This window comes from Rosa chinensis, chromosome 7 (assembly GCF_002994745.2).
Source record: "Rosa chinensis cultivar Old Blush chromosome 7, RchiOBHm-V2, whole genome shotgun sequence".
In the NCBI taxonomy this organism is placed as follows: domain Eukaryota; kingdom Viridiplantae; phylum Streptophyta; class Magnoliopsida; order Rosales; family Rosaceae; genus Rosa; species Rosa chinensis.
In genome coordinates, this window is record NC_037094.1 from 31,541,727 (window position 1) to 31,557,692 (window position 15,966).

At 37.1% G+C, this 15,966-nt stretch overlaps 1 long non-coding RNA gene across 18 annotated transcripts; it reads left to right on the plus strand.

Annotated features, from left to right (window-relative positions):
• Positions 1 to 1,455: 1,455 nt before the first annotated feature.
• LOC112179288 lies at positions 1,456 to 12,989 on the plus strand. Of its 18 annotated transcripts, none has more exons than XR_005803456.1 (7): positions 1,456 to 1,589; positions 2,464 to 2,540; positions 9,454 to 9,514; positions 9,777 to 11,776; positions 12,020 to 12,144; positions 12,308 to 12,357; positions 12,590 to 12,989. It is a non-coding gene; the product is annotated as an uncharacterized LOC112179288 (long non-coding RNA). The 18 variants fall into 18 exon arrangements; XR_002927718.2 differs by having other exon boundaries at positions 9,777 to 11,266; positions 11,717 to 11,776; positions 12,020 to 12,357; XR_005803451.1 differs by having other exon boundaries at positions 9,777 to 9,841; positions 10,021 to 10,066; positions 10,253 to 12,357.
• Positions 12,990 to 15,966: the final 2,977 nt, after the last annotated feature.

Sequence of the window (15,966 nt, forward strand, 5' to 3'; positions counted from 1 at the left end):
GAGATGAAAACCAAAGCTGGTCAAAATTGCTGATCTATCATGAAGTCTCTTGCTGACCCTCAGTCACTAAAATAGAAATATCTGAAGCTCCAGAGGTTCAAATAGAGTGAGACAAACTGCAGATGAGACTAGACTCAAGGTCTTACCTTGTATTAAAATTTCACTGAAAAATAATTTCGGAGTCAAAAATCGTTGGCCTCCAAACTCACTGTTGTGTTCTGCAGTCTGCTGTGCCCTGTTTCTGACCTCTGTCACTTGGAACATTAAATCTGAAGTTAGGAAGGTTCAAATCAAAAACTATTTCTCCTGTTTATAGAGGGCATGTGAAGACACATCTCTAAAATTTTTTGCTCCAAATTACTTGGGATGTAGAAGGTGTAGCTTCCCAAAGTCACTATACAGAAGCTGTCTCTGTGCTGACCTCCATGCATTGACCATTAAATAACTAGATCTACAGTGACTGAAAGTGGGTCAAATTTTGGCACAAGACAGTAGACATATAGGATAATAGCTTCAGAAAATTTCAGCTTAAAATAGCATGTATAATGGAAGCTATAGTCACCTAAAGTCAACTAAAATTTCTGGACAGAACTGCCCACTGCAGAATTCATTCTCCTTCATATTTTCCACTCCATACACCTCCCATCCTCCCAAAAATGACTCAAAAGCTTTATTCACAACCAAGATAAACTACGAAAGAAAGAATTACTACCGATGATGTGCTAGGGTTGCCTCCCTAGCGAGCGCTTTGTTTAAGGATTTCATTGCCGGTCCATAAAACGTGAACTTTGTCAAGGTGGATAGTTCTCAAGTGCAATCACTCTATTGTTTGGGGCTAAGGGACTCATCGATGTGTCATAGAGACAAGACCAAGAGCTACATAAGAATACTCCATTTGGTGGCCAAAAGTATACGTTCTTAATCTTCCTCTTCTTCTCAATTTTTCTTCTAGGGGCCAACCTTGCCTCATCCTTCTCAAGTGGTGTAGAAATGATACTCGTAGGAACAATAGGTGTAGAAGCTCTTGAGTATGATGTGAAAGGTTGAGTGCAAGTGCTCCACTTCCTTTCCAATCCATCACCTCATTGTAGATGTAATACCCCGAAAAATCCAAATTAAATTCCGTGGATTTTTAGAATTGATTTTACGGTAATAGGAGCGAGTACGAAGCTTGGAGAAGTTGTGGAAGTAGTTCGAACGATTTTATTTTCGAAATCGAACGTTATTTAGGGGAAACTCAAAAAAATGATTTTTTTTATACGTATGGAATTTGGGAAAACTTCCTTCATGAAAGTTGTAGAGCTCGTTGATACGATCTCGTGCATATGCGGAATGCGAAAATCGGAGTTCGTATGCCAAAGTTATGGGTATTTTCGTGTGAGGGGCATTTTGGTCATTCCATCACAAGTTAATTATAAGGGGCTGATCAGCCCCATTCCCAGCCATTCTGGCAGAAACCAGAAAGAAAGAAAGAGAGAGAGAGAGAGAGAGAGAGAGAGAGAAAGAAAGAAAGAGAGAAAGAAAAAGAAAGAAGGAAAGAAAGAAATGGAGATCCGTCCAAACCGTTGACATTTTGGAGAAACCTCAAGGTATAAAGTTATTCTTTACCTCATGATCTTTGTTTTGAGTATAACTTTGCATATATATTGGAGGATTTTAGAGATTGCAAATCCGGCACTATTCACAATTTGGGGTTTACAGTTTTCTTAATTGTTGAGGTAGTTCTAGTTGTTTTCTGAACTTGGTGTAGTTGAGAAAAATGCTAGAAGGGTTGAGATGAAGCTGCTGTCAAAATTTGGTGACCATCGGAGGTGGTTGACCGGCGTTGACCGCCGCGTTGACCGTCGTCTGACCTCCGCTTGTGGCGGTACGTCGGACCTTTTTTTGAGTTTATATTATCTGGACGATGATCTACGCATCCATACGAGCGTTTTGATATATTACAAGGTTATTTTAGAAAAAGTGGATAAATAGTGGATTTACGTTTTGACGTTACTATTTAACGTTTTTACGTTTTATCTTCGGTTTACGATCTGTGAAGATCAGACCATCGGTTTTACTCCAAATTTTAATATGATGATCGTATGACTGTCCCGATGACTTTGTGAGGTCATGGGCTAAGATCCGACCGTTGGATCTTCGTATAATTGTGAAATAGTGATTCGGAAGGCGATTCGTGAGAATCCGACCGTCGGATTTTCATGAAATTTTGTGGAGATGTTTATAAGGACGATTCGAGAAGATCCGACCGTTGGATCTTCGTGATAATTTTGGAGGATGATCCTAAGGGCGATCCGTGAGGATCCGACCGTTGGATCATCATATAATTTCGATCCGACCGTTGGATCGTCTTTATTTTCGAATCTGACCGTTGGATCACCTTTATTTTCGAATCCGACCATTGGATCGTCGTTTAAGGTTATTTCGTGTTTCGTTTACTAAGCAAAGACCATACTTGATTAGGTACTTGACGGTTTGAGTTGACGAGCGTTCGGAATATTGATATATTCGACTTTTTAGAAGACGCAGCTGGATTAGAGGTGAGTAAACCTCACGTGGTTCATATTACGAACCGAGTACCTTTAATTACCTTATTTTCTGTGGTAATTGTGTGAAAATATTTATGGAATAAATATTTGTTTTAAATCATATGGACTTGATCAACTACGGTCCATAGGTAAGTAAAATGATTTTATTATACAAATGAATTTCACGGTTTTTATACTTGAACTATAGTTGGTATTAGTGGTCATTCCTGAGCGGATGATTACGTATATATATATTTACGTGGAATATATATTTTGGTTGATGTGTGATTGGCATGATGAAATGATTGAGAATTGATTGGATATTATTCAAGCTATTAATCTCCCATTTAATTGTTGAATAATGAAATGTTGATCATGTGGTGTGAAAGCTATTTCATATGCCAAATTGTGAATATGTGGAAATTATTTTAAGAAGTAAAGATTTGTCTTGAAATAATATGTCTCTTATGTGGGTGTACATATGCATATTTACAATCTAAAATTTATAAAGATTGTATGTTGTGAAATTGATTATGTCTGAAAAGTACAATTGTGAAGCCGGGTGATTACAACAACCCCGTGCTTAAGTGAATTACTGGTAAAACTGTTTTGGGTGTTATGATGACGTTAAGCTGTGGGCTCTAGTCCCTTCAGATAGTGCACTATTATACTCTTAGGAAGGGTGGTACTTTGAGTATACATACTTTGGAGAGTGGCCTTGGTATGCTGCGGCTTACCCGTGCTTTGGGATTATGGCCCTAGCATGTGGATTTATGATTTGATACCAGTCAACCTGGTTTTCCCGTGCTTTGGGATTATGGCCCTAGCACGTGGATTTATGATTTGATACCAGTCAACCTGGTTTTCCCGTGTTTTGGTATTATGGACCCTAACACGTGGATCTGTGATTTGTTACCAGTTAATCTGAAAATTCACTAAAAAGAGAAATGTACTTATGTGAAATTGATCAAATATCTATCCATGATATATTTTGAATATGTGAAGGTGTTATGTGAAATTGATCAAATATCTATCCATGATATATTTTGAATATGTGAAGGTGTTGGTAAAAAGAAAATCAAGCATGTGTTGCTTTAATGTTATTTCACATATTAATGTTGCAATATTTGTTGGTTGTGATCAAGCATGTGTTGCTCAAATGTTATTTCACATATTAATGCTGCAATATTTGTTGATTGTTTACTTGAGTTATAAGAATTGTAATTTAATCAATCAACAGTTCTTTCTTGTTTACTCACGAGCTTTGCAAAAAGCTTACCGGGTTTTGTGTTGTTGCAATCCCGGTACACTATTCAAATTGTGTAGCGGGTAATCTCACAGGTCAGGAGAATCAGGGCAGTGATCGTGCGGTTTAGAGTATTAGTGTTAGATTTACAGCAATTGTTTTGTGAGGAGAATTATACTCATTTGAGCTTACAATTTGATTTGGTGAGAGTGTGCTGTAATAAGTAGCTTGAGGATTTGGTTTATGTAATATTAAGAGGTGTAAGGTGTGGTTGTTTCTGAGAGAAAAATTCAGAACGTTATTTGTATTGATATTAGTCATGTTCCGGATTTGAATCCTTATTTCAAAATTCGGGGTGTGACAGTAGAAACATTGGCCACTTAATGGTGGATTGAGTGGTAAAAGTACCTTAATCTCAATCTTCTCGTTAAGAACATAAGCGCTTAATGTTCTGCTCTTCATCTTGGGTAGCTCATGATGGTTCTCCTTAGATGTGGGAGGAGAGAAAGTCAATGACTCATCTATTTCTTCATTATCACAAGGTATTAAAGGACTCTCTTTCTCCTTGGGAATATCGGCCTCAACGATTAAGGTATCATGGTGTAAGTCTTCAAGCTCCACATCCTCCTCACTAAACAAGCTATCCTCTTCTTCGGAATCAACTTCGTATACCTCCTCTTCATTGTGAAAATTAGAGTTTCAATATTGCACTGATTCCTCCGAAATGTCGTCTCTCACCCTACTTGCATTGGAACTTTCATAACCAAGCTCACTTTCTTGTATATGAACATCACCTTCTCGATCTTGAATAGGCAATTCTTGCTCATGATGCTCATAATGCACTCCTCGTAAAGAAGGCTCCACTTGGTCAAAGAAACGCTCTTGCTCATGAGAAATGGTAAAGGGTGGCTCTTGTGCAAGACTAGGCTCAAGTTGGTCATTGGAATGTGAAGTCATTTATTGAGAAGCTTGCAATTGAGCATTGAAGGCTTGCAATTTAGCATGCAATCGAGCTTGGGAGGCTGGACATTGAGCTTGGGAGGCTTGCAATTGAGCATTAGAGGCTTCCAATTGAGCTAGTTGTTCTTCAAGTGATGGCTTCCTAGGCTCAAAAGCTTGCCCATGAGGATATGCTTCGGGCCAAATGTCTCTTGATACATCCCCATTTTGTACTCATACTCTCGCATAAAACCCGAATACTCAAATCTCAAAGAGCATTCAAAATGTGAGTGCCAAGGAGAATTACACAAAGCACAAGGTTGATTGTAACAAGGCATAGGACTCTCGGCATGGGGATTCCACTCTTGATAACTTCCACCATTATAACTTTGTTGCTCATATCCCCGACGATCATCACATCCATAGCTCCATCGATCCATAGCTTAAAGTGATAATAAAAATAAGTACCTATGGATTCTCAAGAGTGAGATTAGAAACCAACAATTAAAAACAAAATAGAAAACTAGGCACATAAAACATAACAACTAATAAAAATAACAATTTTTTTTTAATAACAAATAAACAAAAATGTGCCAAAGTGACCTAAAACCGATTTACCAAGGGATTAAGGCTATTAAACCCTAATCCCCGGCAACGGCACCATTGGCTTGGATACACATTTACGCAAGCATATGTATCATTGTCAAGATAGGGAAGTATTAAGCCCAAAATTATCGTACCACGGGAATTAGTAGCTAACCCACAATCCTTGGATAATCGGAAATAAAGACACTTAGCACACAAACAAAAAGAAAAAGAAAATAAATAAAAATACTATTGTAAGGCACCAAGCCTTAGCAATGCTCGGCTTGGTTTGCACTGAAGCCTAATCAAAACTAAGACCTAGTGATGACTATTTACAATGAGTCGAAATTGTCGCCAAAATTGCAATTTGAATTTCTAGAAACTAGGTTGCAAGAATTTAATGAAAGCTTTAACTAACAACTAAATTAAATAAAGGAAAGAAAAGTAAGAAATGAATATAAATAGGGAATTGGTAGTTAGGGATGAATCCCAACCCTAATTCAATGCTCTAGATGCTAATTTAATTTACGTGCAATTTACTAAAAATGGTAGAGGCCGTACTCAAGGCTTTTCAAGGCTCAATGGCCGAAACCACTGCAAATGGTCTTGTGGTTCTTGCCTAGTTGGGTGTGCTCCCCAACCTAGGTTGGAACCCCGAAGCTGTCAAAGTGGCCATACACTGTACTGCAATGCATAGTTGGAGCATTTCACATGCACCGAAGAGATTTATCTTGGGCTTAAGAAGCCTTTGGGTTCCCCTTGACAAAGTCAAAAAAAAAAAAAAAAAAAAAGGCTCAAGGGCCGAAATTCTATTTCATGGTATTCCTACTCCGGTTCAAGGGCCGTGGGAACTCATTTGACATGAATTAGAGCCGGTTCAAGGGTCACTAATTCACATCAAGAGGCCTAGAGATCGAGGAATTAGGCAACCAAGCTCACCATAACAACGATCAAGCTAATCATGTATTGAACCATGCTTGTATCTCCCACCATTATCAAATCGGGGTTCTAGCTCTAGAACTTAAGGATGTCATCCCCTAAATTTCAATCTAGAAATATTAAAACACATACCCAAGAGTTGACAATTCCTAAAAATGCATTCTAATCAATTATCACAAAACACAAGCATCCAATAATTAACAAATTCCATAAATAAATTAAATTAAGCATCCATTACATCAAAATTAGGTTAGGGCACACAACCCTAACACCCAACAAAATTTCTACTCACTACCCATAAATATATACATCATTAATTCCATCAATTTCATATAATTAAAAGAGGGAGAACAACCAAGACAAGCTACAAATGCTAGAAAGCAAACAACAAGCCTTGGAATGATAATTTCTCCTTTTTACCCAAGTGGTGATTAAACCCCTTATGCTTGAAGTGCTTCCCCTTTGAATCTTGTGAAATTGATGAGAAGATGGAATTTTGGTGAGGTGGGTCTTAGTGAGGAGAAGAAAAGATGAGAAAAAGAAATTTTGGTGAGGTGGGGTGGCTATTGGCAAGAAGGAAAAAATGGAGAAGGAAGGGAAAGAGAGCAGCCCAAAGGGCTGCCTCTGTTTTGGTGGTGCCGTTCTTGGTCTCTGTGTGGTAATGTGTGTGTATATATAATTAGGTCATGGTCTAGTGGGAGAACAGAGAGAATGGGATGGTTGGAATTAGTTTGTGTGGCTGTCTTGCGCAAGAGGAAGAGAAAATGATAGAAAAGGACATGTGGCAGAAAGTGATTGGAGAGAGGAAAAAGAAAAAAAAGAAAAAAAACTGTTCGATGAACCCAAAATGAGCATTTTGACATGACAAGGCGTGTCTTGGAGAAATTGAGCCAATGTCAGTGGCTCAAGCTATATATTGTCGACAAGTTTGAAATATATTATTTAGAGGCTAAATAAAGCCTACCTGCAGAATTATGGAAGATTATGCAAGCTGCAAGAAAAGGCACGCCCATGCGAATATTCACACTCCATTCAATTAAGGAATATGGCATGCACGTGGGGAAGCATTCAACTACATTTCATGGTGACCAATAGGGAAAACCTATCATGATTTCATTAGTGCTTAATTGGAAAACCTATCATGATTCCATTAGTGCTTAAATGGAAAACCCATCATGATTTGTTTAAGGCCAACCACTATGGCCTGACAGCCTATATTTAGAGGCTACGACGAAGTAACAAGATACACAATTCATCAATTAATTTCTACGATTATCCAAGCCTCTACAGAGAAACCCCTCTCCTTCTCTTACCAATGACCACACTCCAGTCCCAAAATCCTTAGGAGCCGACTATCAGTGTCACCAAACCCTCTGTCAATGTGTTTCGGTCCTAGTCTCCTCGGGAGCCAACTGTAGTACCGCAACCACAACGGTTACGGAACCAGCCAAGTTAGGGTAACGCCCGTGCAAACCAGCCATGCTAAAGTCACGCTTTAGCAAGTTCTCCCCACTTCCCAGTGATTTTTGCTCTGCTCGATTTATGACGTCGAGCATCGATTGTGTGATTTTGAAAAAGCTTAGCAAAAGTCCTCACCACGAGGCACAAAGAATCCCGCGACGAGGTTGGTGCTCTCCTCGTCCACAATTGCTCGAAAGAAGTCAGGTCAAGGGACACCAAGGACAACCGCACCAGAACGGTGCTGGCACGCCCGCGCAGAGAAAAGACTATTGACCAGCTACAACAAAACTGGAGCCAAACAAAAACAAAAAGAAGAGACGGCACGTGGTGAAATGAAGAAATGAAGGCTACTAATTATGCTATTGCTGACGTCATCAACGTCATGATGACGTCAGCACAATTAAGATTTCTCTTTACTCTTTTTTTTTCCTTTTCCTTCTTTCATTTTCTTTTCTTTTCTTTGCGTTCTTTCTCTCTTCTTCTTTCTTTTCTTTTCTTTCTTCTCTCTTCTCAATGCATTTCCACAGCATATTATCGAATGTGATTGGATTCCGCTCCCTTGATGGTGTTGACCACGATTGACCCGCATTGACAATTTCGTCATTTTGTCAGAAATTCCAATTTGCTCCAATTTCGCACAATTTTCTCTCGTTTCCGCAATTCCACTTATTTTCTACAAAATAAATAAAAATGGATTAATTACATATTAATTGACATGGGGATTTACTTATTTCTAGTGTTTTAGATATTATTACACTCATATAAATGAGTATAATCAGTTGCCCAAGTGGAAACCGAGAGGGAGGGAGCGAGAGAGAGAGTCTGAGATTTGGATCGGAGAGAGAGAGAGAGAGAATTTTAGTTGTAGGCTGTGTAGGGGTGATTTGGTAAAAACAACACAAAGGGTGTGTAGAATGTAATGGGGGTGCATGTGTAAATTTCAACCCCCTTTCTTTTCCTGTTATCTTTAGTCAATGTATTGCTTGCTTTGTCTTTTTATCAATCTCAGTGCTTATTGTGAAAAGAAGTATCTACTTAAGTCATTCGTTTCATCTCCACGAACTGATGTAATTGCATTGAACTTTTTTCGAATAATCCTTTTTGTTTACTTAAGATAGTGTAAGTTGAGAATGAGAGTGTGAAGAGTGAATTATCGTGTAGTAGTCTATATATATGCATGCAAAATATTTCGTCACTTCATTGAAAGTTTGAGAACAAGGTTTTAAACCAGCTTTGTATGACAGCTGATGAAAATATATGATATCTTTTAAATGCATCAACACTAGTACTATATCCTGCATATCTACCTCATTTGTTCAATGACCGTGTTAGAAGAAAAAACAAGCATGTGGTCACTCTTTACATGCACCTTTTCGATTATACACACTTATACACACACCCATACCTACTATGTTTAGGTTTGAGTTAATTCAAATGTGTCTGCTTTGTAAGTCTCAATCTTTCATGAAAAATTGAGACTTTTTTATGGTTTGCCTCATTTATGGTTGATTTCATTTCCACTGCAGAAGCTGCACTAAATTTCTTTATGCCATGCATATGGACTACACTGATTTGAATAAGGGATTCAACATGCTTTGGTCTTTCATTTTTGTTCCCTAGACAAGAATGATGTTGTGTTCTTCATATATGCCTCTGAGCATTGATTCTTCACACTATATTCATATGTGCCTCTGTTCTTCTGCTGCTGCTTTGTTAGTTATTTTGCACCATCTGAATCTCTTATTTTTATTCAAGCATGTACTAGAGAAACTTGAAGAGGGTCTACATTGAAGGATTTTATAAAAACTGGTTGCAGGTAAAACCCTCCTTTGATGCTCTTAGATATTATGGTGTTGGCTTCTCTGGTTCTGAAATTTGTTATTGGATATTCATGTACAATTCTATTTTATCCTCAATGAAGATATACAAGCTTTTTATTGTTTTGGACCTTGGTTCATATAGTATTTTCACAATGTATTGCTCATACATGGTATTTTGTTAGTCTATGCAGTTCTCTTTATTCTTTGTAGCTTTTACATTGTTTTTTTTTTTTTCTTTTTTCTTTTGGTAAACTACAGCTCCTACATTTTGATGGTTAGTCCCCCAACAATTTGTTCAAGTCAGATTTGATGCCACGTTCAAGGTCCTGTCTCCCTTTCTTTATTTACATTTCAGTTGGGTTTGTGGGATTCATTTTATTGAGTAGAGAAAAAAAAGCATGTTCATGAATTTTTTGGATCTGTGAAAATTTTCCTTTTTTTTTTTTTGGTGTGAATTTATTTCACTGACTTTCGTTTCGATTTTGAATATGGAGGAGTTTAGAGAGAAGTACAAGAAGGAACATCCCATCAACAAATCGGTCACCATTGTAAGTGAATCTCATTTCCCAGATCTACATGCTCAATTCTCTCAACTACTCCTTACTGTGATTTTTTTGGTCAAATTTTGAATGATTTTAATTGCTATATATTTTCTTTTATGGTATTGATCAGGCTGGTAAAACTGGTGGTGGGTTTTTAGGCTTTTCCTTTTGTTAATAATTTGTTAATTGCAGGAATATTCTCCAATAGTTTTTTGATTGTCGCTTTTTGGATAAAAATTATAAAGGAGAGAGCGCCCTACCAGGCCAAGGCAGAGAAGAGGAAGGCTGAATACACTTCTAGAAAATACCCATTTAGTTACGAATTTATAGGTGACAAACTTCAAATATGTCACCTATAGTGGAAAATGGTCACAAACTTTTTAAGTTCGTCACCAATGATCTTGTCTTTTAGACAAATGTTATTGCTCCTATGTTTGTTACGGAGAATATACCATTAGGCCATGTTTGTTTCCCGGAAAGTGGGCATTGGGAAAGAAAATATTCCTTTCCTTTCCACCAACGAAACATGGCCCTAGTGTCAAAATTTTCTGCTGAAGGCTGAGTTCGGATTAAGTACTCTCTCCTCTCTCCTCTCTTACCAAACCTTGTCTCTACCGCCACTCTGAGTCTCCTACAGGCCCCAAAACCTAGAACCTAAACAATCTTCGTCTCTCGATCTCAAACCCAAGGTAGTATCTTTACATTTGAAACCCATAAAACCTTTCAGTTTCGATCTTGTTTACTCTCTCACTTTCACCCTCTCAATTTCGCCCCACTCTTCTTCTCGTCACCGCAAAACATTGAGAATCTCGGCTACTATCTCGTCTCTAACCTCGAATTACGGACCGAGCACCATGAGCTCGCTGCTTGTAGTCTTTCCAAGGTATTGACCCTCTTCAATCGTTCCGCTCAATTTTCAGTTTTGGGTTCTAATTGGATTCCAGTTTCTATGGTTGCCAATTTGGAAAATTACTGCTAAAGATCGAGCACCATATGTTCGCTGCAATCAATCGCTCCTGAAATGAAGGCCGACGGCGCAGCGCCGTTGCTGGTTCTTCTTCGTTGGCCACTAAACCGAAGAAGAGAAAGAAGAAGAACCTGTTCGAGGTGGCACAGTATCTGCCCAATTGGGGACTTGGGTACCACAGGGCTAAGAGCCACTGGTTCGGCGTCTCGTATCAGATCACCAAAATCAATCTTTGCAAGGTTTGTTTATTGCTGGGTTTTGAGAAATGATAGGGATCTGAGATTGGTTTGGTTTTAAATTTGATTGCTTGTCTGTAATGTGGGAGTGGAGTTTGCTTTGCGTTTTCTTGATTGTTTAAGGGCTTAGGGTTTGTTCTGGTTTTTTAATTTTGACGAGAGTCGTTCATAAGGAAGGTAGATTTTACATTTCACGGAATTGGCCTTTTTCTGCGCTCGATTTAGTTTTATTTGTATCAGTAGTAGTCAGCTTTGTTACATTATTAGATGGGATTGGTTTCGATACTTATCTCGTATAAGAGTTTCTAGGGTGAAGAAGTGACTCAAGGAAATTATAATTATCTATCAGTTGGTTAGTTTTGCTAGTCGAAGTACCAGGGTATACTCAATTAGGCTTACTATTACTATGGTCAATGTTTGTTTTCTAATGGGTTGTTCATTTCATACTGAAAGTGTTCCAAGATGACTAAACCAACTGAAACTGCTCCAGCAAATTGGTTCTCTTAATTGAAAGTAAGTTATTTTTTTTATATGGCCCGTTGAAAATATAATGTATGACTTGCACTCTCAAATTATAAGAGCTATTACTTTGTTTCTAAGTAAGCAGGTCATAGATATTGATAGTGAATCATAAACTTTAGTTTAAATTATTCAGTTGGGCCGCATATAGTTCTGTTGGGAGATTTTGTCTTTTCATGGATATTTTAGCTACAAGAAGGTTTTGTGAAATCTTCTTCTAATATAAGATCTGCACAGGAAGCTGGAAACAATGAAAATGGACGAGATGCTGCTTATATCTTTTATTACATGATCATTTTTGTTAAATATAACTGGAGCATAGCACTACTAAAAGTTGAGATGCTGCATTGCTTGTTTCAAAGGTAAAAGCTTACCCTGTTGTCTGATATCTATTTTGGTTGCTAAAACTGGAGCTCTCTCTGCCAAGGACACTTACCACTTGATTGGGGAAGACCATGGCAGGTACTATCACCTTCCTAACAAATGTTCATGCATTTGTATTTATCCAATTCTTTTTCTCAACAGATTTTCTGCCAAAGACGATTAACTGGTCTCTTATGATGTCTTTGTTCATAGTAAGTGTCCTTTAAATTAAGTTTCATTGTAATTTTTTAGTTTCTTCCTTCAGTGTGTTTCTGATTGTTTTCAACTTTCATTGGTTTTCTACAATTGATCTCTTATCATATATATGGTTCAATGTATATTTATGTCTTACACACTACTCTAAATGGTTATCCCAATTAGTTTAAGAGAATCTGAAATTTTATGGATATTTCTGATTTTTTTGTTTTTGTTTTTTGTTTTAAGTGCCTCTCAATTTAGGAAGACCAAGTTCTCAAGTTAACTTTGCCAAGACTGCAAATACGATGGCTCTTTTGGCAGAGGAACAATGCTTCAAGTCGAAGGAGAAGCTGAAAATTAGTTGTTTAGGACATGTAACTTTCATCAACTTCTTATAGCAGTTGTCAAACTTTTGGGCTACAATGTATTTCTGCAAAGTCAAGACCCTAAGACACCATCCTCGTCGTGATGAGGATGGTAATAATTGATGAAAATGAAGCAAGGGAAGGGTAGAAATGATTAGAATGTGTATTAGGAGTATCACATTTTGGATGTAAATTAATGTTCGTAACTTGGAACATATTTTATCTATAAATACTCTCAGTTTGTACTTTGAAATGCAATATATGATAGCTCAATTGAAATATATGCCAGAACATGCAATAAGCTATAAAAATGATTTCTAAAATCTGTCGAATTTTGAAAGAGAATGGGTGACGGAATATCAGGGATTGGGTGACAAATTTATTTCGTCACATAAACATATTTTAGTGACGAACATATCATTTCGTCACCCAAAGGAATTGGTCACGCACTATAGGTGACGAACGTTTTTCGTCACCCATACTTTTGGGTGACGAAATTTTCAGAATAGGTGACAAAAGTGGTTTGACACCAATTGGGTAAATTCTAGTAGTGGTTATAGAACAATAAACAAGAAAGTGTTTATGTTTTAATTGTTTATCTGGAAAATATTGGTATGATCATTAAACACTATATAGTTCTCATAGCAAATTGGTTTTGTAGTTCTCATAGCAAATTGGTTTTAGGCACAGCGTTATGTTAGAATTTGAACTTAATGATTGCCACCATTGTAAGGGTTAGACAAGCTAGAGGTTCATCCAGGAGCTTAAAAATTGCACATAAGGTATTCGATGAAATGCCTAACTCGCACATTTCATTATGAATGAATGGAAATAATGACACTCACATTTCAGTTTATCACAGCTCCTTTGTAAATGACATTTTTGTCACATAGACTTGGGATTAGCACTGAATTCACTTAAACTTATTTTCTTTTGATATTATCATGTGCCTAATGCTTTTACCAATATTTTGATTCTACAAATTTTACTTTCTGGCTTTGGGGTGTTATAGGTTGTTTGGGGCTTTTCTTTGAACAGATACAATGTAGTGTGATTTATGCCCCTGGGTATGGGACTGGCAGGACTTATAGTTAGATGCATCGATCTTAGTTTAACTTTGTGTTGCATGGCATGGATCAAGTCATAGGCAAGAACCTGCTTTTTGGGGTTAATATGCATGTCATGTGTGCCTATGTGGTGCACTTTGTGATTTCTTTTGTTTTTGTTGTTTGCTTTTCAAGAAACATTTTGGTGGAAGTCGTATATGCTTTTGTATTTGTAAGTTCAAGTGAATAAAAGTGGTCCTTATATATAGGTTTTCCAATTAAATTATCAGTTAGTCCATATGCGAGAGTTATAACTGTTCCCAAGTAAGCTCTTCATGGCTTCATATTTATAAATGAAATAAACAGATTAGACTGATTGAATATTCATTTGACTACTTCAAGCCCAAGCACAAACAATCTGATTACATATTATAATTAAACAAATGAGAAATCCATAACAATATAAATTCACCAGAGAGGGAGGAATCCATGGTATTTGAGGGGGCAGAGATAATGAATTCTATTTTTGTACTTCCTGTTGTAAATTTGTGAAACTACTTTGAAATCTTTCATATATTACAATGTTCGCAGTATGCACACTGATCAAGCCCCTCATTGATGTGGGACGATTGATTTTCTTTTTGTGGGTTTTTGGGTTTGTAATAGTCATCTTCACTTTTTCAGGGAAAGTGATAGTTCGTGGTCTTGAAGAAAATGCTAGAGCTTCCTACAATTTGGACACACTTTGAACTACAGAGCTGTCTGAGAACCAATTCAGGTAAACTTGAAGTAGACAAATTTGTTTTTTTTTTTTTTTTTTTTTGGTAATATGCATCACATACTCATACTTTTGCATGGATATGATCCTCCCTTGAAAAGTCATGCTATGAAGTAGCTATACATCTTATTGTCATCAATTTGTTATTTGATGGTAAGTCCTCAGAAAGCATGCTCATATTCAGTTCCACATGCCATAGTAAGCACACTTGATCTTTTTTTTTTTTTTTTTTGGGCATTTTCATTAGTGAGAATACTTCTGCTTAAATTGTAATGCAGCAACCGGAGGATCTGGAATGTGCAAGCTCTTGCCCAGTAATGCTGAATCGTTTGTGTAGAGGAGAGTAACAACCATCAAGGTTGAGCTGTAGTAGATACAAGGCAACTGGCGATCTCTCTTGCTGATATCTTTTTTAGTAGAGATTGAGCATTAGTTTGTATTTAAGATACATGGATTATGGTTGTAATTTTGAGTTGGACAGAGCCATTGGAGGTGTGGCATGTCATATTGTACTATCTTATAAGTGGTCTACAAACAAAATAGGTAAATGAAAAAAAAAATGTACGTCATAGACAAGTTGAGGTTTCTATGTAAATATTTTGCAAAATATTATGATATTTAGCTTCTATACACTTGCGGTTGACAAACACAATATCTACAATAACAAAGGCTGTTTATTATCTATTGAGGAAAAAAACTAAAATAAGCATGTATTAACTTGAAACGAGTAATATGGTAGATAAGAAAGATTTATGAATGAACGAGCGTGGCCCATCTGCACAAGCTATTAAAGAAAAAAACTAAAATAAGCACATATTAAGTAGAACAAGTAATATAGTAAATAAGAAAACTGTATGCAGATATCAAGCAGTATGTCAAGTAGATTTTTTTTGTTTTTAATCAACAAGGCTTTTAGTTTGTCATCATCCATAGCAGTTCAGTTAAACCATCAAAACCTAAAGTGACACCTAAAGAAATGCTGTTCTAACAATCAAATGTAACTTGCAAAAGAGTATGATAAAATGTAACTAGTTGTAACTTGGTGTGTGCTATTAGTTATTTCGTAGGTTTATTCTTTGATCCACGAGGCCGACCAGGACCTTTTTTCTTGTTCACATTGGCTGCATCTATTTCGTGGATTGCCTTCATTTTCTTTGGAGACCTTTGCAAACCTTCATCAGTATCGCTGCGTGCTGTGATGTCTTGATCTATCTTCATTGTGTTTGGTCCACGTTTCTTGCATATAACTTTTTGAAGTGACTTTTGTCTAGCTTCAGCAATATTGTTGAGTGCTTGGTTGTCCGGATGCCTCTCATATATGCAAGTGCAGCTTCTACATCACCCTCAAGTAAAATTTCTCGACGTCTTGAATCTAACTTGTTGTACAAGTCCTTCATAATAAACCCGACATTCTTAAAACCGCCTGATCTATCA